The sequence below is a fragment of the Giraffa tippelskirchi genome, chromosome 1 (genome assembly GCF_054371585.1).
Source record: "Giraffa tippelskirchi isolate mGirTip1 chromosome 1, T2T-mGirTip1v1.2.pri, whole genome shotgun sequence".
In the NCBI taxonomy this organism is placed as follows: Eukaryota; Metazoa; Chordata; class Mammalia; order Artiodactyla; family Giraffidae; genus Giraffa; species Giraffa tippelskirchi.
Window position 1 is genome coordinate 43,807,365 of NC_137275.1, and position 27,297 is coordinate 43,834,661.

Consider the following 27,297-nt stretch of genomic DNA (forward strand, 5'->3'; position numbering starts at 1 on the left):
CAAATATTCCTCATCCTTTTGTCATTTCAGTAAAGGCTTTCTATTCTCAGCAAAGAGAATGTGACTGGAATAGGTCCATCTATAGGGAAAGTGCCTGGTCAGGCTGTGGACCTGGCACATGGGATGAGGGAGTGGAGACTCCTGGGGAGGAAAGCAGGGAAGAAGTACAGGGGCTGAGTGGGCACAGCAGCAGCTGTCCACTCAATGCCCAGCACGCTCCTCCTCTGGCCGCCAGCATCTCTGCATCCTAGTCCTACTGAAGGCCTCAACTACCCCTAGCCCCCCATCTGTCTGTTTCTGATCCAGCCTGTTGACCTGGTGCTGATCTGTCTCTGCCTCCTCCCTTGGTGATTTGGTGTTTGCGCTCTGGCACTGCTGCCAATGGGTTTCTAGTGTCTTTGTAGGAGAGCCTCACACAGATTTCTAGTCCTGTGTTTGTGCCTGTTGATCATTACCAGTTTTTATTCTGTAATTATTAATGTTTAAATGACATTTTCACTTCTGTCACCTCATTTAATCTTCTCAAAACCCCTATGAAGTCCACAAAATAGATATATTTCCACCATCTTGTAGATGCACAATCTAGCGTTTAGAGAGGCTGGCCAGCTCAGTTGTGAAGTAATTAAGAAGCCAATGATTGCACTAAAATTTAGGACTTCCAGTTTTGCAATTCTGAGTTGCTGCCCATTTCTCCTAGTGTTATGGGTTCCAGATTGCTATGCATGTCCCAAGAATAGTGTCTTTGATTAATAAACATCCTCTTGTTTTTGAAAAAGGAGACAATAATCAAGAAAACGGTAGAAAGTGGAAGACAGTTTCCTCTGCTGAACAATTTCTCATTGTCAAGCAAGAATGACACGTGTTCATGTCTTGGTGTTTGGAGTATCCAGCGTTTTGTTCACAAGGCATTCCTTTTTTAAAATCCCTTGACGAAGAACAGTCACAATTCACTCAGCAGGCAAGCAGGACCCAGCTCTCATTGTGGCCGTTCTTCAGCTGACACGCACAGCTCCGTCGTATTTCCTTTGGCTGTCACGGGAGAGCCCCCTTGGCACCTGGACCTCTGTCAACACCTGTTGAAGGACAAGCACAAATGACAAATAGGTTGTGATTATCAGTGTTGTCAAACCTCAGTCCCCATTGAGTCCGTTCACATGTGCTGGTTTTCCAAAACTAGTTTAGCAGATATAGCAGGCTGTCTGGGAAGCCAGCAGCCTAGCTGCAATGGGTGTTCGACGATCTTTAACGCTACCTGGAGATTATCTCGGGGATTCCTCTAGTGCTAAGGTCCTGGGGCTGTGACCACCTCTAGGCTACTTTTTAAATGAAGGTATTTAGGGAAACATCTGTGAATTTATTCATTCACTCAAAAGATATTTATTAAGGGCCAACTGTGTGCCAGACGTTGTCCTGGGGGTTGGAGGCAACAGTTTAAATTCCCTGCTCTCGTTCAAAACTCAAGTGCTCATAAATGTGAGTGTGTGTGTGTGTTTACACAAACATACATGGAATGGATCTTTGATGCTTTAAATAGGAGTCACAGACTTGAGTGATTTTAATCCAGGTATTAAGGTAAACCAGAGAGGCCCAGGGTGTGCTCTCAGTTAGCATAACAAAACACCTCAACATCAAGTGGCTTAAGACAAGGAGGATTTAATAGTAGAACTTGGGTTGGTCTCAGCTTGGTGTGTCTCCCTCTGGTCTCCCCTGGGCTCATCCCTGTGGCTATGGTCAGTGGTGGCTCAGTTGGGGCTGGATGGTCCAGCATGGCCTTCCTGTCTCGGGTATAGCCCTGGGTTACCCGCCAGCATGCTGGGTTCACCTGCTCGTGGGCCCTCTGGCAGGCCAGCTTGGTTTGTTCGCATGGTGGCCTCCGGGTTCTTGGCAGTCAGTGAAGATGAGTCCCCATTTTTGAGCACTGTTCAAGCTTCTGATTGTGCTTGCATTTGCTGGGGTCTCATGCAGTGAGTCACATGTGTGAGCCTGGAGACATGAGAGTTATAAGATGACAATGAAAGGGTAGGGTGCCAAGAGGCCCCAACATTGTGGCCATAATTGCAGCAGTCTACCTAGATACCATCCCACAGGCGAAGGGGAGCATGTGAACAGTTAGACAGCATGCCTTTCCAAACACCCAGCTCCATATTCTAGAGGGATTAGAGGCCCGGTGAAGAATCTGCCTGCAACGTGGGAGACCTGGGTTTGATACCTCGATTGGGAAGATCCCCTGGAGAAGGGCATGGCAACCCACTTCAGTATTCTTGCCTGGGAAATCCCATGAGTAGAGGAGCCTGGGGGGCTTCAGTCCATGGGGTTGCAAAGAGTCGGACATGACTTAGCAACTAACATTTTTCACTTTTCACAATTCAGATCCCTGGAATTGTAAAGAAAAGCCAAAAATGCAGATTTGTACATAAATCCTTTTCTATTGTAAATATTGTCAGTTAATGTAGAGTGTTAAAATACACTGTGACCAAGCCAAAATACCTCTGTGTTTGGGCTGAATTTGATTCAGGAGCCCCCAGTCTGTGGACTCTGTCATTGGGGGTGGAACACCACAATGTAAGGGGCTTTGTTTCTTAAATATTGGGAGTTTTCAAATAGCAAAACTGCAAGAGAGGACAATCAGTTCTTATTTTTACCAACTAAGGGTTTTTAAAAAAAGTAATCATCATCTATTATTTGATTTTATAAAAGAGTTAAACATGCAAAACTAGAAATGACATGAGCTCAGAATAAATGCACAGTTCTTATGTTATGACAGAATCTTACACGATGTTTCTAATTTTTAAATTCTAATTCTTATTGATTTAATTCTTCATCATATACAATTTTGAAATCACCACATAGCTTAATTTCTTTAATCAAAAGGTACATTTACTATATACTTTCCCCTTCTGATAGGTTATTAAACAATCATTTATTTTTATAAAAGATGATGTAAAATTAAGGAAATTATGATATTCTCATTTTGTCATGAATCAGCGAAAGCTGTGTTTTTTTTGAGTGCTGGTGTCTGAACTACTGGTGTGGCAGATGGAGCACTGGCTATGGAATTATGGATCTGAGTGTTAACCCTGGCTTTACTCTTCACTATTCATTATGTCTTTGAGCCCCAGTTTCCTCATCTGTAAATTGGAAATAATAATAATACGTACTTATGGATTAGGATAATATCAACTGCCTTGTAATACCAGGCACATAATCAACACCTAATACATGGTAGCTATTGTCCACTTTCTGTTTAAGGAGTCAAGGGAGTTGGCACAGCAGATGAGTTGGCTGAATTACAGATGCAGAACCCATGGATACATAGAGTTGAGGTGCATTCATTTCTGTGCAGTGTAGTGGTTGACCTCAAGCCTGAAGGCAGTGGTCAGTGCTAGCTGTGTCATTTCCTAGTAGCCAATTCAGAGGGAAGCCAAGTGTAATTCTACAGTGGAGACAGCAAATACAGAATGTCTGGGACCCCCTGCCACCACCTCAGCAGAAAAACTGAGTGATCACATCGCCATTTGCAGCTGGGACTCACCTTGTTCAGAGTTCATCTCAAGAGCCATTTCCACTGAGTGGAGGCCCATTTTCTGGGGCTCGGTTTCCTCATCTATAAAATGAGCTTGACAGCAATGTCATTTAGCATGGTCATAAGGATTAAATGCGACATCATATGATGTCATCATCATGGAAAGAGCACAGCTTGATGCTGGGGGTAAAGTAGACACTTAGCTTCTGAGAAACAAGCATCTGGTCAACTTTGGCTCTGTCCAGGGGGCATTTGGCTCTGTCCAGGGGTGGGGTGAGTGCTGGTGGCGCAGTTTGTTTGCTAGTCCTTCTTTTTTTTTTTGCATATGTGGAGTTAGGCCAGTCCAAGTCCTTATAAAGCCTTGCTTTACAAGGGTCCTTATCATGTAAGATTTAGATTCCTCTTTCTCTACCTTTGAGGCGAGGCATCATGCCTGTATGATCCAAACTTCTTGTTGAAAGCACCATCCCCCTACTTTTTCTCATCCCCTGTTTGTTGGAGCTCTGGGAGAGTGACTTCGGGTGGCACCAAGCCTAGGTGTACTGTACTCGGGGGTATGGCCTACTGTATGGCTCTTGGCTCAGCTCAATATTAAAGAGTCCTTCCCTGTTCTGTCAGCAATATCCTTCCCCAATCCTGTGCTGTTCCAGCTAGTAACTGTCAACAAGGCTGCCATCCTTACCTCAGCTGGTCTTGACCTCTGGGATTCCTGGTTTTCCCCTGACAATGGACTGACCTTCCTGGGTTCCTGACTGTGGCCTGAAAATCTTAACCCGATTTAGCTCCTTTGTTTTCCCTATTTTCACTTCCTGTTTTCCTTGTAGAAAAAAAGGAGTGAGGTAGAAAAGGGTGGAGACTTCAGGGTTTGACAGACTTGGATTCTGTGGTTACTTACTAGCCCTGTGATGCTAGGTAAGCTAGATTTTCTGGGCCTTGGTTTCCTCATCTATAAAATGAGCTTGACAGCACTTGTCACTTAGCATGGTCGTAAGGATTAAATGCGACATCATATGATGTCATCATCATGGAAAGAGCACAGCTTGATGCTGGGGGTAAAGTAGACTCTTGGCTTCTGAGCAACAAGCATCTGGTCAGCTTTGGCTCTGTCCAGGGGGCATTTCAGCAGTGAGGAGTGGTGGGGAGCAAAGCACACAGCTTCCTGCTCAAACAAACTGTCTAGAGGGAGAAACAGACACAAACAAGGAAACAAAGGAATAAAAGATGCTGGATAGTAAAATGCTCTGAAGAGAATATGTCAAGGCAAGGGGACAGGAAGGAATTGGGTAGGAAGACCAGCCACAGCCTCCCAGAGAAGGAGATGGTTGAGCCAAGACCTAGTTGACAAGGAGCCAGACATGGGAGGAAGTGAAAGAGGCACTTTCTGAACAGAAGAATTGGCAAGTGCAAAGTCCCTGTGGGCCAGCAGAGCCCAGGTGAGTGTGGGTGAGAGGCTAGTGTGGCTAGAGAGAGTGGGAAGTAGAAGACCCTGGGGGAGGCAGGTGGCACTTTGGAGGCTCAGGTACTATTGCGTCTCTTTCTGTCCTTCCTCCCAAATCTGGCCTCAGGCTGGTACCTTGTTATCTCTTCTGCCTTACAATTCAGCTTGGGAATCTTAGCCTGGTACCAAATTCAGACCCTGTTCCCAGTGTCTTAGTGTTAAGGACTTGAGGCTCTTCCCTGTCGCCCCCCACCCTGTGTAACCAGATGCACAATTTATTCCCAGTTGCTAAGACTCATCTTTTGAGAAACCTGTTCTTTCTTGCTGTTGCTTGCTCCAGTCACTGCCTTGTGAAGTACTGTCCCATGATTGCAGGTTTACAAGTAGGTTTTGCATAGTCATAATTTCTTCTGAATACTTATACTCTTCTTTCATCTCTCCAGCTACACCAAAGGTCCTTCAAACAGAACCATCACTCCTTCTCTTTCTTTGGTAACCCTCCATGACTACTACCTTGTTTAGCTACTGAGTGAATGAAAGCTCCCCTCTTTCCACTCAAGCTACAACAGGCATCACTGTTGACACCACCTTTCTGTTTTATGTTCTTTATAGATTTCTCACTATCTAAGTTTATCTGGTCTGTTCATCATCTGCCTGCCCCAATGGAAATGTTGATGCCACAAGAGCAGGGACCTCACCTGTGTCTTCACTGTGCTGCCCCAGGAGACGCTCAGTGAATCAATGAATCTGCACTGAAGACTTGGCCTTTAGTAGGTGTGTTGGCCAAGTTAGCCTCATTGGTCAGGTGATCTTGACTTCATTGTGCAAAGGAGAAACTTGTTCTGGAAAGGCATCTTATGCCTTCTCCCTGACTCTACTTCTTGGAAATCAGACTCTGGGGGTCTGCCAAAGGCTTGTTGCTTTGGGTCAGTGGCAAAATCGTGCATGTCCTGTTATGTCCCTGTGGCCTCTTTCAGTACTTGATCTAGAGGTGAAAAGTTTGGGAGGGTTGGCAGCAGCTGCCCTGAGGTATACATGTTCCCCAAAACTGTGACTTCATTTGTTTAATTCATTTCAACCATCTCCTTTTTAATTGACCATTTACAATCCCCCAGGACTATAGCAATGACCTGTGGGGTTAAGAGAAAATAATGGTGTGTCAGTGATGAGCCTGCTCTCTGCGCCTTGACACCCACTTTGCCTCCCCCGCTGGCTCAGGGAAGATGTGGTTTATATTAGTGACCTGGAGAAAGTTCGTGCCCTCCGGGAAAAGTATGTCCATGAAATGGCAGAGTGATTAATGGTTTACTTGCAGCCCTGACATCCAGCCTGTCAGGACCCTTCAGTGGCCTTTGATGTAAAACACACTGAGAGGCCTTGAGCCATCCTTATCTGCTCAGAGGAGAGGAATCAGAGATAAAGAATGGTGGGGTGAGGCTCTGAATGGGGGACATCAGGGGTTTAGATGGTGAAAACAGACAGGGGCCCAGGCATGGGAGTGGGCAGCACTCAGCAGGGTGCCCTAGTGTCTTCTTTGGGTGCTCATTTTTTCCTTTTTTAAAATCTTGTGTCTTCTTCGTTGGGTACCCCCACATCAACTCAGATCCCTCAAGACACATGGGGCAATGATTTCACAAATTACATAGAGGTGTTCCCAGGAGTAATGTCATGGATATTTGTATTTCTCAGGGTGGGTAGGTGGGTGGGCGGGTAATGGCTATGCCTTAGTGTTGAACCATTAATGATCATTTAAAACTCTCTGGCCTGTGGAAAGAGCCATGTTTCTTTAAGAGAACAAAAGAACCCCAAACGATCCCCAGTTGCCCAGGACAGAGGACAGAGTCTGCAAACAGGCGGTCTACAAGCTAAATCCAGCCCACAGCTGTATTTTGTTTGGCTGCAGAGAGCTGAAAAACTTTTCAATAGCTGCCAACATTTAACAATAAGATTTCAATTTCACTTAACAATTTGGATTTCTGCTTTCTCTTGAAAGACTTGAGATCTGGAAAAACTGGGCTTGGGTTCCCTCACAGCAAAAGGGGCTACAGTTGAAGAGAGGTTTCTCCCCTTTAACCCGAACAAGGTCTGTTTTTACTGATTCCCCCCAAATGGTGCTGTATGTTCATTGCCATTTATCACTGTGTTTGTGCTGTTGTTTCATTTATTCTTAATCTACTTTATGAATATTTGGGTGAATTATTTAATCTATTTTCTTTGAAATCTCAGTGTTTTGATCAGTAAACTGGGGATACCAAAACCACCCTGAATGGCGATGTTCACAAGAGATAGCGCCAATAAAGAGCTTAGCACAGTGCCTGGCCTATAAAACATGTTTAGCAGATGGTAGTGATTATCTTATTGTAGACATGAATTTAGGCCCTCCACTCAGTAGATTCCCTCTGGTGATTCCATGTTGGTTTTGAAGCTAAACTATTCAAATCAATGCTTTAGGAAAAGGTTCTGCCTTTATAAAGACCCCCCTTCCTCTTCCCTGCACTGATATCAATAATATTTCAAAGTAGCCTGGATTTTGGAATTTTAAAGAATTCTTTGAGGATGCTAATTGCAAATACTCCACCTTCTGAGGGGATAATTTAGGAAGCACCATGTGCCTTATCATTTCATGGTAAATTGGTGTTGAGCTAACCAGAAATATATCTGGCTGAGAACGAATAGATGCAAAAATAAATAGTCCTTAAAAAAGGATGTTAGGATAGTCTCTAGCAGTTCTCTATCCTCCTGTGGAAAAAATGAGGCAAGGGAGAGCAGCAGTTGGTCTAATGAGTCACAACCCATAACGAGACACATGTGGCCTAAAGCACTTGACTCCTAGCAGACATTCTGTTTGCCTTCCTTACTTTGTAATTCCTCCTGTGGTTCTTCCCAGGCCTGTTACCTACAGCATGGCAATCTGGAAGCAATGGTGTTTAGTACAATTTGATGTATGGTTTCAAATAGTTCTGTCTATAGCCATGAAACCTCACTTCAATGCAAGGAGGAGGTTGGCTCATTTAGAATCAGGTCCATACAAAAGAAATGACCAACTCTTGATTCTTTTGCCTACATTATTTCCTGACTAGAAAGAGGTCTGTGCTTTTGGATGTGTGCCTCTGAGATGTTGATTTCCATCATGGCTGCTGTGGTGTGCTTAAATTGGCATGAACCAGAATGCTTTTGGCTGCAAGTGACAGGAAGTTAAAGATATTTTGTTATTTCATTCATCAAGAAGTCAAGTGTGGGTTTAATTCTTTCCTACCAACAGGGCTCGAGCTTTTGCAGATAGTTGAGCTATGTTTCCCAGTGGCACTCATGGGAGAGTCTTAGAATAAAATTCCAGGAATAGAAAAAAAAATTGCTCTAGTACTAAAGCTCTGTTCTATGTCACACGTAAAATTCTACATTGAGGAACAGTTGATAATTCTTAGATGAAGTCTGTTAGGGCCTTATTTAAAGACTTTTTTCCTGTCGCTTGTGAGAGAAGAAAAGCCATGTTGAGTTTGTTGACATCCATCAAAGGAGGAGAGTATCAGGCTTCCCTGGTGGTTCAGTGGTAAAGAATCTGCTTGCCAATGCAGGAGACATGGGTTCAATCCCTGATCTGGGAAGATCCCATATGCCGTGAGGGAACTATGCCTGTGTGCCACAACTATTGAGCCTGTGCTCCAGAGCCCAGGAGCCACAACTACTGAGCCCACGTGCTACAACTGCTGAAGCCCAAGCACCCTAGAGCCCATGCTCTGCAACAAGAAAAGCCACCGCAATGAAAAGCCTGCACGCTGAAACTAGAGAGTAGCCCTAGCTTGCTGCAGCTAGAGAAAAACCTGTGCAGCAACGAAGACCTAGCACAACCAAAAATAAACAAATTAAAAAAATTATAAAAAAAGGAGAAGAGTATCCACAAGCTTGTGTAATGTGGCAGACATCATCTGAAATTTCTGGCTGCAGTGGTAGTGAGATGGCAACTGGATAAGCAAGGAATGCTCTGTGTTGGGTGGTTCAGGGTGCTGGCATCTGGAGCAATAGCTGGCGCATGGTGAGGAGGTCTCCTGGGGGTGGTCTTAGAAGGTGCTCTGACCACTAGAACAGCATGTGAGTTCACAGCAGTAACTACAGAAGGTACAAAGTGAATTCCCAGTTAGAGATGGTACCTTAAGGGAATAATATGCAAGGATCTGGGTCAGGATTTCTCAACATATACTCTCTAGTCTAGCTGCATCAAATCATCTGGCAGATTTCTTGACCTTATCCATCAGCCTTACGTTTAAATAATTTTTAGGAACATGGCCTGAGAACCTGCATTTTAATCAAGATCTTCTAGGAGATTTGAAGGCATAGACAGCAGATGAAGCAACAAGAACTGCAGGACTCCAGAGACGGGTGGCTTCAGAGAAGTGAACTGACTTTTGCATCAGATTTAACCTGGGAGCAGTTGACATTTCTGGCCTCAAGCTGAAGGTGAAGAATCTCAGCTTTACACCTGACGAGGGTTGCATCTTTTGGAAGAGAACTGAAGGCCTCAAGCAGTTGACCAGCTCCTCACTCAGGACTTCTGCATAATTTGGGGGCTGTGCTAGATGGGAGGCCACAGGAGGTCAAGAGCCTTTGAAAATCAGAGCAGAATTTCAGCAGTCTGGCAAGGCAAAGATTCATGTTCAGGACCTGCCAGGAAGAGAGATTGTGTAGAATATACCAGCCTCTCAGCTGAAAACCCCTGTCAGGGGAAAATAAGTTGTGATGTGGATGAGATTAGGGCCTCTCATGCAGAGGGAAGTAAGACAAAAAGAGAAAAATAAATATATCATATATTAACGCATGTATATGGAATCTAGAAAAATACTACTGATGAATCTATTTGCAGGGCAGGAATAGAGACACAGATGTAGAGGATGGACTTATGGACATGGGGAGGGGGAAGGAGAGGGTGGGACAAATTGAGAGAGTATCAGTGACATATATACTACCTTGTGTAAAATAGATAGCTAGAGGGAAGCTGTATAGCACAGGGAGTTCAGCTCAATGCTCATTGATGACCTAGAGAGGAGGAATGGGGGGTTGGGAGGAAGGCTCAAGAGGGAGGGGATATGTGTATACTTATGACTGATTCACGTTGGTATATAGCAGAAATTAACACTTCATTGTAAGACAATTATAGTCCAATAAAAAATAAATCTATTAAAATTACAAGAACTACAACAGAGTTTTCATAGAATACCACATTTATTGGCCTAGTGAAAGGTAGGGTGCACCCTCTTTGAATGAACTTACCATCACGTGGAGCTTCTACACCTTTTAATATGCAATGTCCTTCCTTTATTCAGAAAAACTATTAGTCATGGCAAAAGAGAGGATGATAAGAATAAAAATCAAGAAATAAAACAAATAATAGAAATAGTCCTACATTGGAGTAGCTAACTAGAAATTTAAAATAACTATGACTGGGAGGGAGGTGGGAGGGGAGGTCAGGAAGGGGGACACATGTACACCCATGGCTGATTCATGTGAATGTATGGCAAAAACCACTACAATATTATAAACTAATTAGCCTCCTATTAAAATAAATTAATTAATTTTTTAAAAAAGGACTAAGATTTGGCCAAATTTGTCTTCTGAAAAAAAGAAAAAACTATGATTACTATATTTTAAAAAATAAGGGAAAAGGTAGAGAAAATATATGATGAAAGAATTTCATCAGAGAATTGGAATTTGTAAGAAAGAATAAAATCAAATTCTAGGAGCAAAGAACAATACCTGGAATTAAGAACCTATTAGATAGGCTTAATGTCAGTTTAGATAAAGTGAAATATTGGAACAGGGTGATTGAAAATAACAAACAGAAGCACAGAGAGAAAAAAAGAATGAGACAGCAGGAAGGATGATTGAGGCATGTAGGGCATATGTGTGATTAGAGTTCTAGGAAAAGAGGAGAGAGAAATAATTGGTCAGGGAAAGGTTAGGACAAAAGAATATTTGAAGACCTAATATTTAAAAACATTTCCCAAGCTGATGAAAGATATTCACCCACAGATTTGGGAAGTTTTTCGAACCTCAAGCAAAATAAATATGAAAAAAAAAACCCCAAATACAGATGCATCATAGTAAGATAGTTGAAAATTATAGACAAAGAGAAAAATCTCAAAAAGAGCTAGGAAAAAATGCACATTACCTTCAGAGGAGCAAAAATTACTCTAATAATTGACTTCAAGACAATGAAGATATTTTTACAGGGCTGAAAGAAAAACTATCAACCCAGAATGCTATATCCAGACAAAATATTCCTCAAAAGTCAAGAGGAAAAAAAAATGAGAGAATTCATTGCCAACAAACCTCAATAAGAAAAATTCTAAAGAGAGTTCTTGAGACAGAATGAAAATAATTGCAGAGGAAACCCCCAAATTGCAATAAAATTGAAATAAAGGTGACAGAAATGCTGTTATGCAAATGTGTAAATTTAAATGAATTTTAAATAAATATTAACTCTATGCTATATATGATCATGGGGTTTCCCTTGTGGCTCAGTGGTAAAGAATCCGCCTGCCAGGGCAGGAGATGTGGGTTTGATCCCCGAGTTGGGAAGACCCCCTAGAGGAGGAAATGACAACCTACTTCAGTACCCTTGCCTAGGAAATCCCGTGGACAGAGGAGCCTGGCAGGCTACAGCCCACGGGGTCATGAGAGAGTCGGACATGACTTAATTACTGAACAACAACAATATATGATTATATATGATATTAATATATATAGTACTAATCATATGTATTCCTGTATATAGAGAGAATTATAATGTAGGATAACATTAATGCAAAAGTTGAAAAGATTATCAGTTCAGTTCAGTTCAGTTCAGTCGCACAGTCGTGTCCGACTCTTTGCGACCCCATGAACCGCAGCATGCCAAAAGATTATAAATGCAGTTAAAGTTTTCTAAAGTTTTGGCATTGTATAGGAATTCATAAAAATGATAATTTAGATAATAGTAAGTTAAGGAAACATTTTAACATGTAAAAGATCACTAAACCAGTTATAAAGTATACATAGGAGAAAATGGAACAATAAAGATAAAAATTATGATTAATTATTAATCAGGAAAAGGGAGAAAAAATATGGGTTACATATAAAATAAATGGTAATACGGTAAATAAAATGCCAATGTATCATTAACTACACTAATATAAGTGGACTAAATATTCCAACTAAATCAAGTGACAAAGTTTTAGTAGTCAAATAGCAGGCAGTGATATTGGAGGTTGGAATATAGTGATCCAAGTCTTACAGTGACAAACACATTTGTTAAAACTGTGCCCGAGCTCTTGTGGAAGGAAGACCGTGCTACCAATTCTTTAACTTCAAGGAAAAGGTTTGGAAGACAGAATATTAAAAGTGTGTGATTGTTGTGACCGGATGTATTATTAGAAGAAAGAAATGCGTTCAGACTAGGATTTGCTGATTTGAAAGCATAAATAAAAATGGATCCAAGGAGTCCAGATATTTGAATACTGAAAGATTAAAAAATCCGCCTGCTTTTAGACTCTAAACACTAGGAAATAAGATGGAGAAACCCTTTGAACAACATTGGTTTATTAAGGTGCAGATTTATAGCAAAGATCAGATTATATGGCTTTTTAGATCCAAGCTGGATGGCCTGAAGTTGGTTACCATTAAGTTGAGAGAGTCATGAGAGCAAGAGAGCAAAGAAGTGTATCAGACTATAGAATGAAATCTAAAAACTGGCATTTGCAACTAACAGGAGGCAGATAGATGGAAAACATTACTATATTTTTGAGGAAATTTTATTACCAAAGAAATATGAATAAAGAACCATGAAACTAGACTAAAAATGCCTTTTCCTGTTTGATGCATAAGATAACATTTGGACCCCACAATTTGAACCTGCAGGAATGTTTTCACAGCTGAGCAATCCCTAAAAGGGCATTCTTTCCAATGCCCACTTCAGATGTAGCCAAGGAGGCCATGGTGGACATGGAAGAATGTCCCATAGAGTGGAGCCACGAGTTATGGAGAAAAATGGACTTCTTTCTAATGTCCTCTTAGACAGCAAAATCAGGATCTAATCAAGAAACCGGTTCTATCTTCAGAATAGAGATTTTTCTAATACCTGTCCAGCAAAATTCCATCTTTGCTATGGCATAATTATGCTGAGTATTCCCCATGCTTTCTATTTGTGAATGGAAGTTTCATTGTGGTTATTCTATCTCCCTCCCCACTGTATAATGGTGTGTGTGTGTGTGTGAGAGAGAGATGAGTTCATAGGAGATTGGATCACAAGGACCACATTTGGTCATGATCAATAGACAATAAGGAGGAGTCCTTATTCCCTTGAGAGTCCTGGACTTTGAAATGATTGGATGGGATTTTGGATTGCCTCCCTTGGGGAGAAAAAGTGAAATGGATATTCAAGGACTAAAGTGTTGGACAGTGACTGAGAATGGTATGTGTTCACCAAAACCTGTTTACTCTACTTCTTGACCCCACAGACAGACAGACCATTGTCCATCTTCCCTTGTAGTTACATGAGGCCAAGTGCCCAAATTCTGTGGGTAGAAGTGCTTTATGCCACTTCCAGTCCTGGCCCATAGAAACTTCGCATGATCTCCTAAATTCTGTCTTTATCCATAGGCCGACTTGATGGCAATGCCCCAGGGGACTTTGGAAGATGTATACTGATGGTGGAGACTCAATCAACCTTTGTCTCTGAATAACTGCATGGCACCTGCCTATACACCCACCCTCAGCCACTGGCCTTTGTGAACTTCCACTGTATTAAGTCAAAGACATCTGGAGGTTTATCTGTTTCAGCAGCTACCAGTATTCCCTACAAGTCATCCCCTACATTCTTTGATACCCTTTAACTTGTATTATACCCCGGTGGTTACAGAGAGCAAAGAATGAGCTTTGACAGCTGGGTAGCCAATAGTACAGAAAGAAGTAGATTACCTTGCTGGTTTGGACATCCCAGAGAATTGAAAAGGGTAAAGCATATGGTCATGGCTCCAGACATTGAGTGGAGTCATTTTACAATCCTGTTTCTGAGCCACCCCCCATGACCTTAAAACTCTTTCCACAATTCCAGTCACTGAAGTGGAAGCAGGGCCTGTGAGAGAGCCACCCCTTACTACCACTGAAAACCTTTATTCTGCTGTGAATGTGCTTACAACATGTCTCTCTTAGAGCAGTTTTCTGCAATGGGGTCAACACATTTTTCCACAGAGCGCAAATCCTGGAAACGTCTGACTAACTCTAGCATCATGTCTTAAGGGGGTAAAATAGTTTTGCTATCTGGCCCCAGGAATGTAGGCCTGCTAATTTCAAGTACTTCATTTCATAGGGGTGTTTTTGTGTGTTTGCATGTTTTCCTTGGTCAACTATATAGTCATCTCATTGCAGCCAGAAGCAATTTGTTTCTCTGAAACCATCCAGCTTACATGTTTTGCTTTCCAACCAGGAAGGGCGTTGTGGGGAACAGTTCTGTCTGACACAGACTGATTCATGATTGCATTAGGGAAATAGTTTCTTGTCATCTTATTAGAATATGAATTTGGCTGCTGAGTGAGGCTTCAGTTCAGTTTACACAAGAACAGAAGAGAATAAGGTTGCTTTTGAGCCTGTGTGTGATTCTGTGTGCCTGTCTTTTATTATGCAATGAGACAAAAATAAATAAATAAAGTGGATTCTCAGAGCCCTAGAACATGCATGATTTGTCATGAAAACAGGAAGCAGGTTTCTGGGAAGCCATGCTTAGGCCCAATTCAAGAGTTTTGAATCTGATGATTTATTTAGGAAGTCTGATGGGAGGAAGCCTGACCCTAACTGGCTGAGGCCAGCATAAAAAAGCTGACAACAGGAGGCTGTACTTGATTTTTGTCAATAAAAGGAAGCCTCCACCGCTTGCCTCGCATCTTCTGAAAGTCTGAGGAAGATAACTTCAGAGACTGTGTCTTGGATTGTATTATGCCATTCATCTGAGAGATTCCTCACTGGGGAATGAGAATTTGAGATTCGGGGATCTGGTGATAGAATTTTACCATTACGCATGGCAACAAAGCTGAGTTGGATCCACTGACTGATCCTTTCCTTCATCATGTATTTATTGAACAGTTGCCACAGTAGAGGTCCTAAGCCAGGACCTGGAGGTACAGTGGGGAGCAACACAAAGAGCTTTTGCCCCTTTGAAATTTACAGGCCAAAGTGGAAGACAGATCAGTGCAGAGACTCAATTATAGTGAAGCATAGGGAACGCTATGATGTGGGTAGCAGAGCTGCGAAGGGATGCCAGAGAAGGGTCAGCACATCCAGCTTTGTGGAAGGGCCGGGGAGGGCTTCTTGGAGGAAACGATGTCTAGACCGTGACACACGAGATGAGGGGAAAGCAGCTAGGTAAAGGACAGGGGTCAGGGTCAGGGCCAGGGAAACTGGGTGATTGAATAGAATGGGCTGATGAGTTTTAAGAGAGGGAATCACAGAGACTGTATTGTGGGAACACAGAGCAAGTAGCAAATGACTAGATTCTAACATGGGAGGCAAGAAAAGCTGAAATCTGACTGAGGGCAGGAGTTGGATCTTGCTGAGCCTTGTGGAATATTTTTAAAAAGGCTGCCCTGTATTTCAAGAGAGATGAGATATATATTCTTTTTCAGATTCTTTTCCATTGTAGGTTATCACACACAAGGTATTGAAAACAGTTCCCTTTGCTACACAGTAGGTCCTTGTTGTTTATTTTATATATGTAGTGTTTATCTGTTAATCCCAAACTCCTAATTTCATGTGTGCATTTTTCATGTAAAACAGTATTATCCAGGGGACCTCAAGTTCTTAGGTTTTCAATAAGATAATATTGAAAAATGGGCTTCCAGGTTAAACAATTCCAGGTAGCATGAGAAGAAGTTAAATTTCTTTACTAAGAAACTGAATATGTGCCTTGTGACTCTGAGAAAGGAACACGATCTGCAACACTCTTTAAACTGTTTACCTAAGATTCTCCTAGTGTGCCTGACCACAGAAACCTTTTTAGTTTTGGGTGGAGCATCATAAAGCACAGGGCTGATTGTAAGCCATTTAGAAAAAGACACCAGGTCTCTGAGGCTGAGCACCGCCTCGGGGTGGGGGTGGGGATCCCAGCCGCACTCCCGCCCCCTCCCCTGGCCTGTGTTTTGCATGTGTATCCGTGAACAGGGCACCCAGTGGCTAACACACTAACGGCTATTGGATTCCTCTCTCCAGGAGAGACAATTTGTCGGTTTGCTAAAGTCTCCAGGGATTCATTCGGAGAGTAAAGGAACAGGACTCAAAAAGCCGGTTCCTTTGTCAAAACAAACACAGGCGCCCCTGCGTCAGCAAACCCCATGGAGAGTAACTTGCTCAATATTCGAAATAGAGTTTAAAGGAGGATTTGGGGTCTTAAACTTGACATTGAAGAGGAAAAAAAATCTTTGTTAAGAAAGAGCATATGTGACACAAGTGTTGGGCAGCTGAAAATCTTGGTTAATTTTGACACCTCCAGATTTTTAATTGAAAATAAGATATAGAAAACTCTCTCTTGAAAAAACTCATCTTTCAGACAAAAAAAAAAAAACTGTCAAAAAAGGCAAGAAGCTCCAGGTGACATCTACCTAAGGACATAATGTTTTGAAAACAGCAAAAGTAGGAGAGAATTCCTAGGACACATTTGTTGAAAATCTTAAAGGGCCACAACCCCATATCCAGAGGAGTTTCCTGAAATGTACTTTCTCAACATATTCTTACCAATCCATATAATTTTCACCAGCTCTTTGGATCTTACAGATATCATTAGAAGGGTGACTCAGATTAACTGAACAGATAAATTTATGATTTAAGAAAGATATTAATTGTTAACAATACTCAAAGAATAGAAAGGCTCAACAGTTTACATAATATCAACCCCCCTCCCCTAATCTAGTATGAATCCTTGACCAGGTTTTCAAAAACTGTAAGAGAACCAGTTAAATGTAGGCAGGTTAAAGCAAAAAGATAAAGGCTGAATCTTATCAGGAAGAGAACTCTCCCTCCCTCTACCACAGCACCCCCCCGCCCGCCTACCCCAGCCATGCCAACTGGACTATCTGCCAAGTACTTTCCACAATAACCTTTATTAATTTCATAATCCTAAGAGGTTCATATTATTCCCAGTTTGCTCATGAATAAATTGAGTTCAAAGAACTTAGGAAACTCTCTCAAGTCCTCATAGTTGAGTGTTGAATTCATATTTTAACCCAGATTCTTCAATGAATGCATGATCTCTGTTCAATGTTTTTGCTTCCAAAGGCAAAGTTGTCCCCCCTAAATACATTTAAGTTGAAAGTCAAAGACAAAAGATCTGGGACAAGTAAGGAAATTACTACTGTTTTTAAATCAAATAGAATCCATGGATGGGAAGACGTGGCACCAGAAATGAAATCATTTCTGCAAATCTATTCATTTCATTCAGCACACATTGATCTGACACTGACCAGGCATAGGTTTAAGCACTTTGCAAATAAAGGTCCTCCTACTAGCCCTATGAAGTAGGTATGATTAGCATCTCCCTTTTACAGAAAAAGAAGCAGAGAGGTTAAGTAACTTGCCCAAGGTTCTCCAGCTCATAAGTTGCAGAGCAGAGTCCAGACCCAGGAAGGCAGGCTCCCAAGTCCGTGTTTTTAACCTTTTGGTTAGGTGCATCTTTGATGGACCACTCCAGGTCTCAGGAACTGCTGCATTAGAGTGCCAGGTCAGATGTTCGCCTTTACAGCATGTCTACTTGCCTAACATAAGTTGTGCTTTAGGCCAAAGCAGATTTTCAAAGCTTTCCTGACTCCTGCTTTGTCAGGGAACAGGAGGCCTGGATGTCTGTATCTGATGAGGATCTTGTAACCCCGCACAACCTGCCTGTGCTTTTCTCAGGGGTGGTCTATTTTCCGCGGCCATGGTGAATTAAAACCCCACCGGTTTCCCATTTGGGTGGGCAGCGGGTGGGAGGTTTGTATTGTCCAGAGGGTCAGAAGCATCTTATTGGGACAGAGTAATAAAGAGGATCACTTTGTGTTCTCCATGTTCTAGGAAAACCCAGATTAAGAGTAACCCTTGCCACTGCTAACACACACACACTCACACACACAGCTGAGTCTGGATCCATATGAACAAACATCTGTACAGAGGCCTGACAGAGCAGTATTCCCATCCAGGGCTAAGGGCTGGGAGCCCTCCCAGCCCTCCCAGCAATCGTTTTACCAGAGTTAAACCTACAACTGGCCCTATAAATAATTACCACATTGAAAAATAAGGGGGTGTAATCATACAAGCACTTTTGAAAAGCAGCTTACTGATTGACGGAGTACTTCATGATGTTAAAACCTTCCCACTGAAGTCACTTCCCTCTATCTAGGTCAAGGCATAAACAGCAATGCTTTTTTCCTCCCTGCTGAAAGACAAATTACACAAGCCATGAAACAAAAGATAGCACAAGATATAAATACAATTCTCTTTAAATTATGACATAGACACTCGCTTCAGCTTGCCATTTTCTGTTATGTAAAATAATGGTAAAAACTTCCTTTGACTTCTATTTTCCATTGGTCTTCTAACTTTAATAAAATTTCCATTTGTTATGACCCACCTCCCAGAATATTGGAAATAAAAGCAAAAATAAACAAATGGGACCTAATTAAAATTAAAAGCTTTTGCACAACAAAGGAAACTATAAGCAAGGTGAAAAGACAGCCTTCAGAATGGGAGAAAATAATAGCAAACGAAGCAACAGACAAACAATTAATCTCAAAAATATACAAGCAACTTCTGCAGCTGAATTCCAGAAAAATAAACGACCCAATCAAAAAATGGGCCAAAGAACTAAACAGACATTTCTCCAAAGAAGACATACAGATGGCTAACAAACACATGAAAAGATGCTCAACATCACTCATTATTAGAGAAATGCAAATCAAAACCACAATGAGGTATCATTTCACACCAGTCAGAATGGCTGCTATCCAAAAGACTACAAGCAATAAATGCTGGAGAGGGTGTGGAGAAAAGGGAACCCTCTTACACTGTTGGTGGGAATGCAAACTAGTACAGCCACTATGGAGAACAGTGTGGAGATTCCTTAAAAAACTGGGAATAGAACTGCCATATGACCTAGCAATCCCACTGCTGGGCATATACACTGAGGAAACCAGAATTGAAAGAGACGCGTGTACCCCAATGTTCATCGCAGCACTGTTTACAATAGCCAGGACATGGAAGCAACCTAGATGTCCATCAGCAGACGAATGGATGAGGAAGCTGTGGTACATATACACAATGGAATATTACTCAGCCATTAAAAAAAATACATTTGAATCGGTTCTACTGAGATGGATGAAACTGGAGCCCGTTATACAGAGTGAAGTAAGCCAGAAAGAAAAACAACAATACAGTATACTAATGCATATATATGGAATTTGAAAGATGGTAACGATAACCCTATATGCGAGACAGAATAAGAGACACAGATGCATAGAACAATTTTATGGACTCTGAGGGAGAAGGTGAGGGTGGGACGTTCTGGGAGAATAGCACTGAAACATGTATATTATCATATGTGAAACAGAACACCATTCCATGTTCGATGCATGAGACAAGGGCTCAGGGCCGGGGCAATGGGATGACCCAGAGGGATGCGATGGGGAGGGAGGTGGGTGGAGGGTCCAGGAAGGGGAACACATGTAAACCCATGGCTGATTCATGTCAATGTATGGCAAAAACTATTACAATATTGTAAAGTAATTAGTCCCCAACTAAAATAAATAAATTTATAAAAAAAAAAATTTCCATTTGTTTCTTTTTCACATTTTGACTTCAGAAAGGTCTGAGACGCAAGATTTAAATTGTCAAGTTTAATCGGTTTTTAAAATACACATGAAGTATTGGAAGAAAAAAATTTTCAAATAGCCTATTTAATCTAGGGAGTACTATGTAAAATATGTTTCCTTTGACCAGAAACTAACTGGTAGCAGATCTACACAGCTCTGGATTTTTCCAGCCAAAGACACTGGAAAATTTCACCTTCTGGGCTGAACATGCAAACCCATCCCGTTTTCAGAAAGTCAGTTGCTGGAATGTCCTAAATGTCCTGGGTGTCTGGAAAGAAGAGTGCTAGCCTGCAAGGTATGTTGACGTTTTGCTGAAGAAGAGAATGACTGCAATGCTAAGAATCATGACTGACCCTCAGCATTTCCAGATGTGGAACCAAGTGTCAGCATAAATTTCCCCAGATTCGTTTCAGGTCCAGGCTTGGCTCACAGTGCTACTCAGAACACACAGGCAGAAAGCACCGAGGTAGGGACTCTCCTGCCCTGTGTCCATCCAGCATATATCTTATGTGTAAGCAAGCTCTACAGAGACAAAGCAGAGACACAATGTTGGCTGTAGGTAAGATCTTCCAAACCTCCAAAACCAGAGTAAGAGATTCTAAGAAAGCAAGGAGCACGGGGACCCAGGAGGGAGGAATCCATCCTTCACTTATGTATCTTAAGCTTTGTTTCAAGACAAAGATATTTAACTCTCTTCCCTTGACACTTCTGTTCCTACACATTTCCATGTATATATATGGCTATATAATCTTTACAATCATAATTTAAATTATTGATAATATTTCTTTGGGTAGCTATCTTATAACTTAATTCATTCATCATTTTTCTGCTTTTGAAAATTGGGCACCTTCTGATCATTTAACAAAGTAAATAATCTTAATTAGTATTTCCATGGATATGATTACCCTCAAACCATTTTGTGATGTTTCCTATTTTCAGAGTGCTTCTTTCAGTGGAATTTACATTGGTCATCGGTATATATATCCTTTTAGCTCTTTAGTCACACCATTGCTTGGAAATCCATTAACAAGCAAGTCAAAAAATAAATATGAGAAAATGTCCGTGTAATGAAATCTGAAGGTAAATAAATCTGTTGTGAGATCTATGTTACCCTTTAAAAATCAAAATAATTTTTAAATGCAAAAATGGAAAAAAATAGACAAAAGTTCCCACAATCTTAACCATCCTAAGTAATAATTACACAACCACATATACCAGAATGACGCTATTGTGTTATTTTTGTCCGGCCCTTTTGCATTTGTAGAGATAAAACACCATAGCAAACATATATTAAAACATTAAATAAGATGCTTTCTCTGTGCCAGGAATTCGTGTATAAGAGTTTTATGTGATAGTGACTTATTTAACCCTTGGGGAAAAAACCTATGAGGAAGCCATTACTGTTTTTCCTAATTTACAAATGAGGAAATGAGCATCAGAGAGATTAAATAAGTTACCCAAGGTCACAGCTGGTAGGTGACAGGGCTGGGACATGAACCTAGCCAGCTTAGCTCAGTGATCTTTGCTCTTAACCGCTATACTTACTGACTTTCTAGAATGCACACATAAGTCTGCATTTGACTCTCTTCAGTAATGTTACATCATGTATATACTTCCATATGTATATGTGGCTATATAGATTTTATAACAATCATTTTAATTCTTGCATAACACCACCATAAAATTTTCCATAATAATTCAACGTACCTGCACTCACTACTAAAAATTGAGTTTCTCTAATTGTTCAAAGTTATTAATGATCTATGATAAATTATTCCATGAACATGATTGTTTAAGCCATTTTCAGAATTTCATTGGCATAGATTCCCATAAATGGTACTTCTAGATCAAAGAGTAAACATTTAATGACTCGATACATATTTCAAGAATGATTTCCAAAAGAGTCATTCCAATTTACATCACCAACATTACTATATGAGAACACTAGATTCTTTGAAACCTAGCCAGGATTGGATATTTGTATTAGTATTTGTATTGGATTAGATATTTGTATTGGATATTTGTAAAATTTATTATTTTCATATGTATGGCTTTGGCAAATGTTTGTAATCATGTACCCACTACCTCAGTCAAGATATAAAATATTTTCTTCACGCCCACCCCCAAAATTCTCTTTGTAGACAATCTCCTCCCCAGATCCCCAGCCCCTGGCTTTCTCTAATGTGTCTTCTGTTCCTACAGTTTTTCTTCTTCCAGAGTGTCATATATATGGAATCATAAAGTATGCATGGTTCCTTTGTGTGGTTTCTGTCACAGCATAACGATTTTTGAGATTTTGCCATATTATTGCATATATTAGTGACTGTTCCTTCTTCTAGCAGCATGGTATTCTTTTGTATGAATGCACCAATATTTGTTTATCCATTAGCCAGTTGGGCTGTTTCCTCTTTTGACAATTATGAATCAAGTGGCTATAAATATTTGCAAACAATTTTTTTTAGTCTTCTTTGAGGAATTTTTGCCCAAGTAATTGTCTTTACCAGTGTCTTTGGTTTTTGTTATCTATTTATATCAGCTCTGGGTTGGAAAATTTTCTAACTCTTTTTCAGACATTCAATATTTGTTTATCCTGGCCTTTAAAGTTATTTTTTACCTTTAGTTCTAAAATGTGGTGAAACCAATCAGTCTCTTCCCTTGTTAATTATTCTGTTACTTCTATGCTTAGAATCTTACTTTGTCTTCTATACTTAGTAAATTACACCTATGTTTAGAATTTTGAAAAATATTACCTTTTCTTCATTGGTAGTTGGTTGGAATTTTTATATTGAATTTCTATTCACTTGGAATTGATTTTGATTCATGGGATAATAACTTTAATGTTTCACTATTCTATGATACAGAGAAGGAAATGGCAACCCACTCCAGTATTCTTGCCTAGAGAATCCCAGGGACAGAGGAGCCTGGTGGGCTGTAGTCTATGGGGTCGCATAGAGTCGGACATGACTGAAGCGACTTAGCATGCATGCATGCATTGGAGAAGGAAATAGCAACCCACTCCAGTATTCTTGCCTGGAGAATCCCAGGGACAGAGGAGCCTGGTGGGCTGCCGTCTGTGGGGTCGCACAGAGTCGGACACGACTGAAGCGACTTAGCAGCAGCAGCAGCATCCTATGATACTATTTGTATTGATAAATATCCTACCACAGAAGTCCACAATGACAGTAGGTAAAGCCTGTGAAAAAGACATTTTCAACCCCTCGTGTTCTTACAGGCTTCAAAAAGATGGAATTAGTAAAAGACACATCCACTCGTGAGTAGCTTTTAGAGGAATTAAAGATCAAATGAGGTATTCCTCAGGGTTTTCCAGAGAAAGAGAACCAAAAGGAGATGTGTGTGTGTGTGTGTGTGTGTGTGTGTGTGTGTGTGCTGTTCATTATAAGAAATTAGTTCACATAACTAGGAGGCTGTGAATCTTAAGGTCTGCTGTCTGAAAGTTGGAGACCCAGGAAAACTAGTGCCATAGTTGTAGTCTGGGTCCAAAGCCTTGAGAACCAGGTGTAAGCCCCAGTCCCAGAGCAGATGACCAGTGCCTCAGCTCCAGGGGTCAGGCAGAGAGCACATCCTCCCTTCCTCTACCTTTTTGTTCTATTAGTTCTAGGCTCTTAAAGGATTGGCTGGTGCCCACCCACGCTGGGGAAGGCCATCCACTTTACCTGGTCTACTGATTCAAATATTAATCTCATCTGGAAAGCTCTCACAAACATACCCAGAAATAATATTTAACCAAATATCTGGGTGCTCCCAGGACCCAGTCAAGTTGACATGTAAAATCAACCATCACGAATATGTAGTTAAGGTGGAAGGATAATTCAGGTTAAATATTTCTGTTCATGTCAGTAGCTACAGTTGCTGTAGTCTTAGAATGTATACGGGAGAAGGCAATGGCAACCCACTCCAGTACTCTTGCCTGAAAAATACCATGGACGGAGGAGCCTGTTAGGCTACAGTCCATGGGGTCGTGAAGAGTCAGACACGACTGAGTGACTTCACTTTCACTTTTCCCATTCATGCACTGGAGAAGGAAATGGCAACCCACTCCAGTGTTCTTGCCTGGAGAATCCCAGGGATGGCGGAGCCTGGTGGGCTGCCGTCTATGGGGTCACACAGAGTCGGACACGACTGAAGCGACTTAGCAGCAGCAGCAGCAGAATGTATATGAATGGAAGGTATTTGACATCTTTGATTTCTTGTCAGATTAGGGCAATGGGAAGTGAGATAGGCCCACCATCATAAAGGAGAGATCTAAGTGTGGGTGGGTGGAGGAGACTAGGAAGCTTGAAGAGAGGTGGTAGGTAACTTGAGGGGAAAAAAAAAGAGAGATTGAAGCTCTCAGGTGTCATTCAGTAATTTAATGTTGTCTGTGGAATCCACCGGAGAAGGCAATGGCACCCCACTCCAGTCCTCTTGCCTGGAAAATCCCGTGGATGGAGGAGCCTGGTAGGCTATAGTCCATGGGGTCGCTAAGAGTCGGACACGACTGAGCGACTTCACTTTCACTTTTTACTTTAATGCATTGGAGAAGGAAATGGCAACCCACTCCAGTGTTCTTGCCTGGAGAATCCCAGGGACGGCGGAGCCTGGTGGGCTGCCGTCTATGGGGTCGCACAGAGTCGGACACGACTGAAGCGACTTAGCAGCAGCAGCAGCAGCAGCAGTGGAATCCACTGGCCATCAATCTTGATGAGCTGCCCTGGCCAAAGGGGTCGAGCTTAAGCTCCCCTGCCAGAGCGCTTCATCTGCTCTCTGTGTAGGATGCTGGCCAGCCATGGTTGCTGCTCCTGCCTGCCCATCCACTCCCTCCTACTTGTGGTAGAAAATTCTAATCCTGGGGAGGCTGGATTATATCAGTATCTAATATCTGAAATGAGTAATCAATGGCTGTCAGACTCCCACAAGAAGTGTGATAATAGATTTAGGAAAATATGGGAATATATTCACCCTCACATGTTTGTAAAGATGGTTGCTTCACTTTAATGGGCAGATAATTTGAGGCCAAAAATATCCAAACTTGGAATATAGAGACTTGCTATTTACTTGCTGCGTGACTTGGGGATGTTGCCTATCCTCTCTGAGTCTTGGTTTTTGCTAAGGTAAAAAAGGAATTCAGTTCTCTAGAAACAAGTTCTGCGAAGTTTTCTGCCCAGGCCCTTGATAGCAGTAGCTGTGAGCCTGTTATTGGTTTACTTAGCTTTACAAACTCACAATAGATGTGTCCATCGCATTTAGGTAGGTTGATTCATTTTCTAAAGAAATAGAGCAATTCACCACTTAAGTGAAACTGCTGGTAGTTTCTCTGGTTAATCCAATAGATTTTCCATTGATTATTAATTAATTAATATAGATAGGTTGTTGTTGCTGTTGTCCTTTAGTCACTAAGTCATTTCCAACTCTTTGCGGCCCATGAAATGTAGCCTGCCAGGCTCCTCTGTCCATGGGATTTCCCAGGCAAGAATACTGGAGTGGGTTGCCATTTCCTTCTCCAGGGAGTCCACCTGATTGAACCCATGTCTTCTGCACTGGCAGGAGGATTCTTGACTACTGAGCCACCAGGGGAGCCTAGATGGATAGATAGAAAGAAAGAAATATTTAGCCAGCAGCTTTATTTAAAATGAGAAACTATGTTGGTCAGCTAGGCAATCCTCTTCCTCCCCTGAGTAATTCTCAAAAGAGGCACCACTAAAAATGAGCCTCCCCTAGTGGGTCTCCCACATTTATTACCTTTGGGATAAATTTCTTGGCCATCTTCTAGGAAAACAGGAAAGGTGCCTCCTAAAGTCAGATTTGAGATTTGCATCTGTGCTTTACTTCTAGCCCCCTTCAAAGCTATTGCCATGACAACCAGCATCACTCTGGGTATCTTGTCCAGAGTATACTGACATCTAATCCAGTGTTTCAGAGCATAGGACCACAGCCTTCAAATTTAGTACTGATTGAGACTCAGTGAAAGGATGAGCCTCTGGACAACCTGGGCTAGTTAGTGAGGGACCAGAAAGGAAGACCATGGTGGCCTAGGTGTGTTGATTTTAGCTGGCAGATTTGTGAGCCTGCGTGAAAACACCTTTGAAGATATGAGCTGAGGGGACTCTGAAGGGGGTGAGGACTATTATCCTGAAAACAAACAAGTGGGAATTCTAATTTGGCTTTAATCTTAGCATGATCACATGGGAGTTCACAAGTTGCTGAAGCTGTAATGTGGCCTCTTTTCAATTTCCTCCCAACTAGCAGGCTCCAACTTTGACCCTGCGGTCAGGGTGCTCTTATGCCCCTTACACGTCATCATCACTCTACTTCCACTCTCTGGGCCAGAGTCAGCTTTTTCTCTCAGCATCTTAGGTCCCTTGAGAAAAATATTTCCTCAATCTGGGCTCCATGCCAGCAACTGGTTCAAACTGCCCTCCTCACAGCATTTTATCCAGTAATCTAGTTTATGTCCCCAGGCGTCTGTCCCTGGAGGCATTTTCATTTTTAATGTAGTTTTAAACGTCAAGGTTATACTGCACAGAATTTAAAGAATCAGATGTATCTACAAAGTTTTCCAAAAACATAGCAGCCTCTCCCCATCCATATACCATGCCTGCAAAGCCCTTTCAACCCCTTTGGCCTTTCTTATGGTTCAAGTTCAATTCTTGATTTTTCAGTGTTAAGCATCATCTATTGACTTTCAACTATGGAAGATGAGGATATATCTTTCTTTCCCATCCCCACATAACTCTGCCACACAGAGACTTTTTCGTCCCCTGTCTATTGTAATTTTGGTTAGATTGATATGTAGTACTTGATGACTTTGTAAACTTCATACCTGAGTCATGTGTGATTATCTTCCAACACAAACATTTGCTGTCCTAAAGTTAATAATGGTTTTGTTTTTACACATGCTTAGTTTCCTGTGCAGTTGTCATTACCATATTCCTAAACCGTCCCCCAGTTGTATCACTATTTCAGTCTTCACATATATTAGAGAGTCTATTAATTTTATATGCTGTGAAAAGGTCCCTCCTGGAGTCTGCCTTGTGGGCCTGATCACAGTTGTCATCTTGGGATTTCCCTTCCTCATTTTCCTGAATTTTTTCTTCACTTCTTTTCATCGGGCCTCCTATTTTCTGCATTCTGTGTCTGTCTCTTCCTGGGTGTACTTTCTAGTTTTGGTGAACGATCTCTGAGAAAAAATGAAAAGGAGGTAGACTTTTGGGAATCTTGGAGTCTAAAAATCCAAAATCCTTTCATTTCCTTTTCCCCTTCATTTATCTTGGGTAGGGCTTGCCAGGTGGCTCAGTGGTAAAGAATCCACCTGCTAATGCAGGAAACTCAGGAGCCACGGGTTTGATTCCTGGGTCAGGTAGATCCCCTGGTGGAGGAACTGGCAACCCTCTCCAGTATTCTTGCCTGGAATCTTCCATGGTCAGAGGAGCCTGCTGAGCTACAGTCCATGAGGTCACAAAGAGTTGGACATGACTGAG

General features: G+C 41.7%; 1 long non-coding RNA gene across 1 annotated transcript; it reads right to left on the reverse strand.

Moving 5' to 3' along the window:
- Positions 1-432: 432 nt before the first annotated feature.
- Positions 433-27,276, reverse strand: LOC145520105 (uncharacterized). The gene is made up of 4 exons (XR_014064217.1): positions 26,640-27,276; positions 18,290-18,387; positions 1,823-1,983; positions 433-1,073 (listed from the first exon to the last, which is right to left on the reverse strand). It is a non-coding gene; the product is annotated as an uncharacterized LOC145520105 (long non-coding RNA).
- Positions 27,277-27,297: the final 21 nt, after the last annotated feature.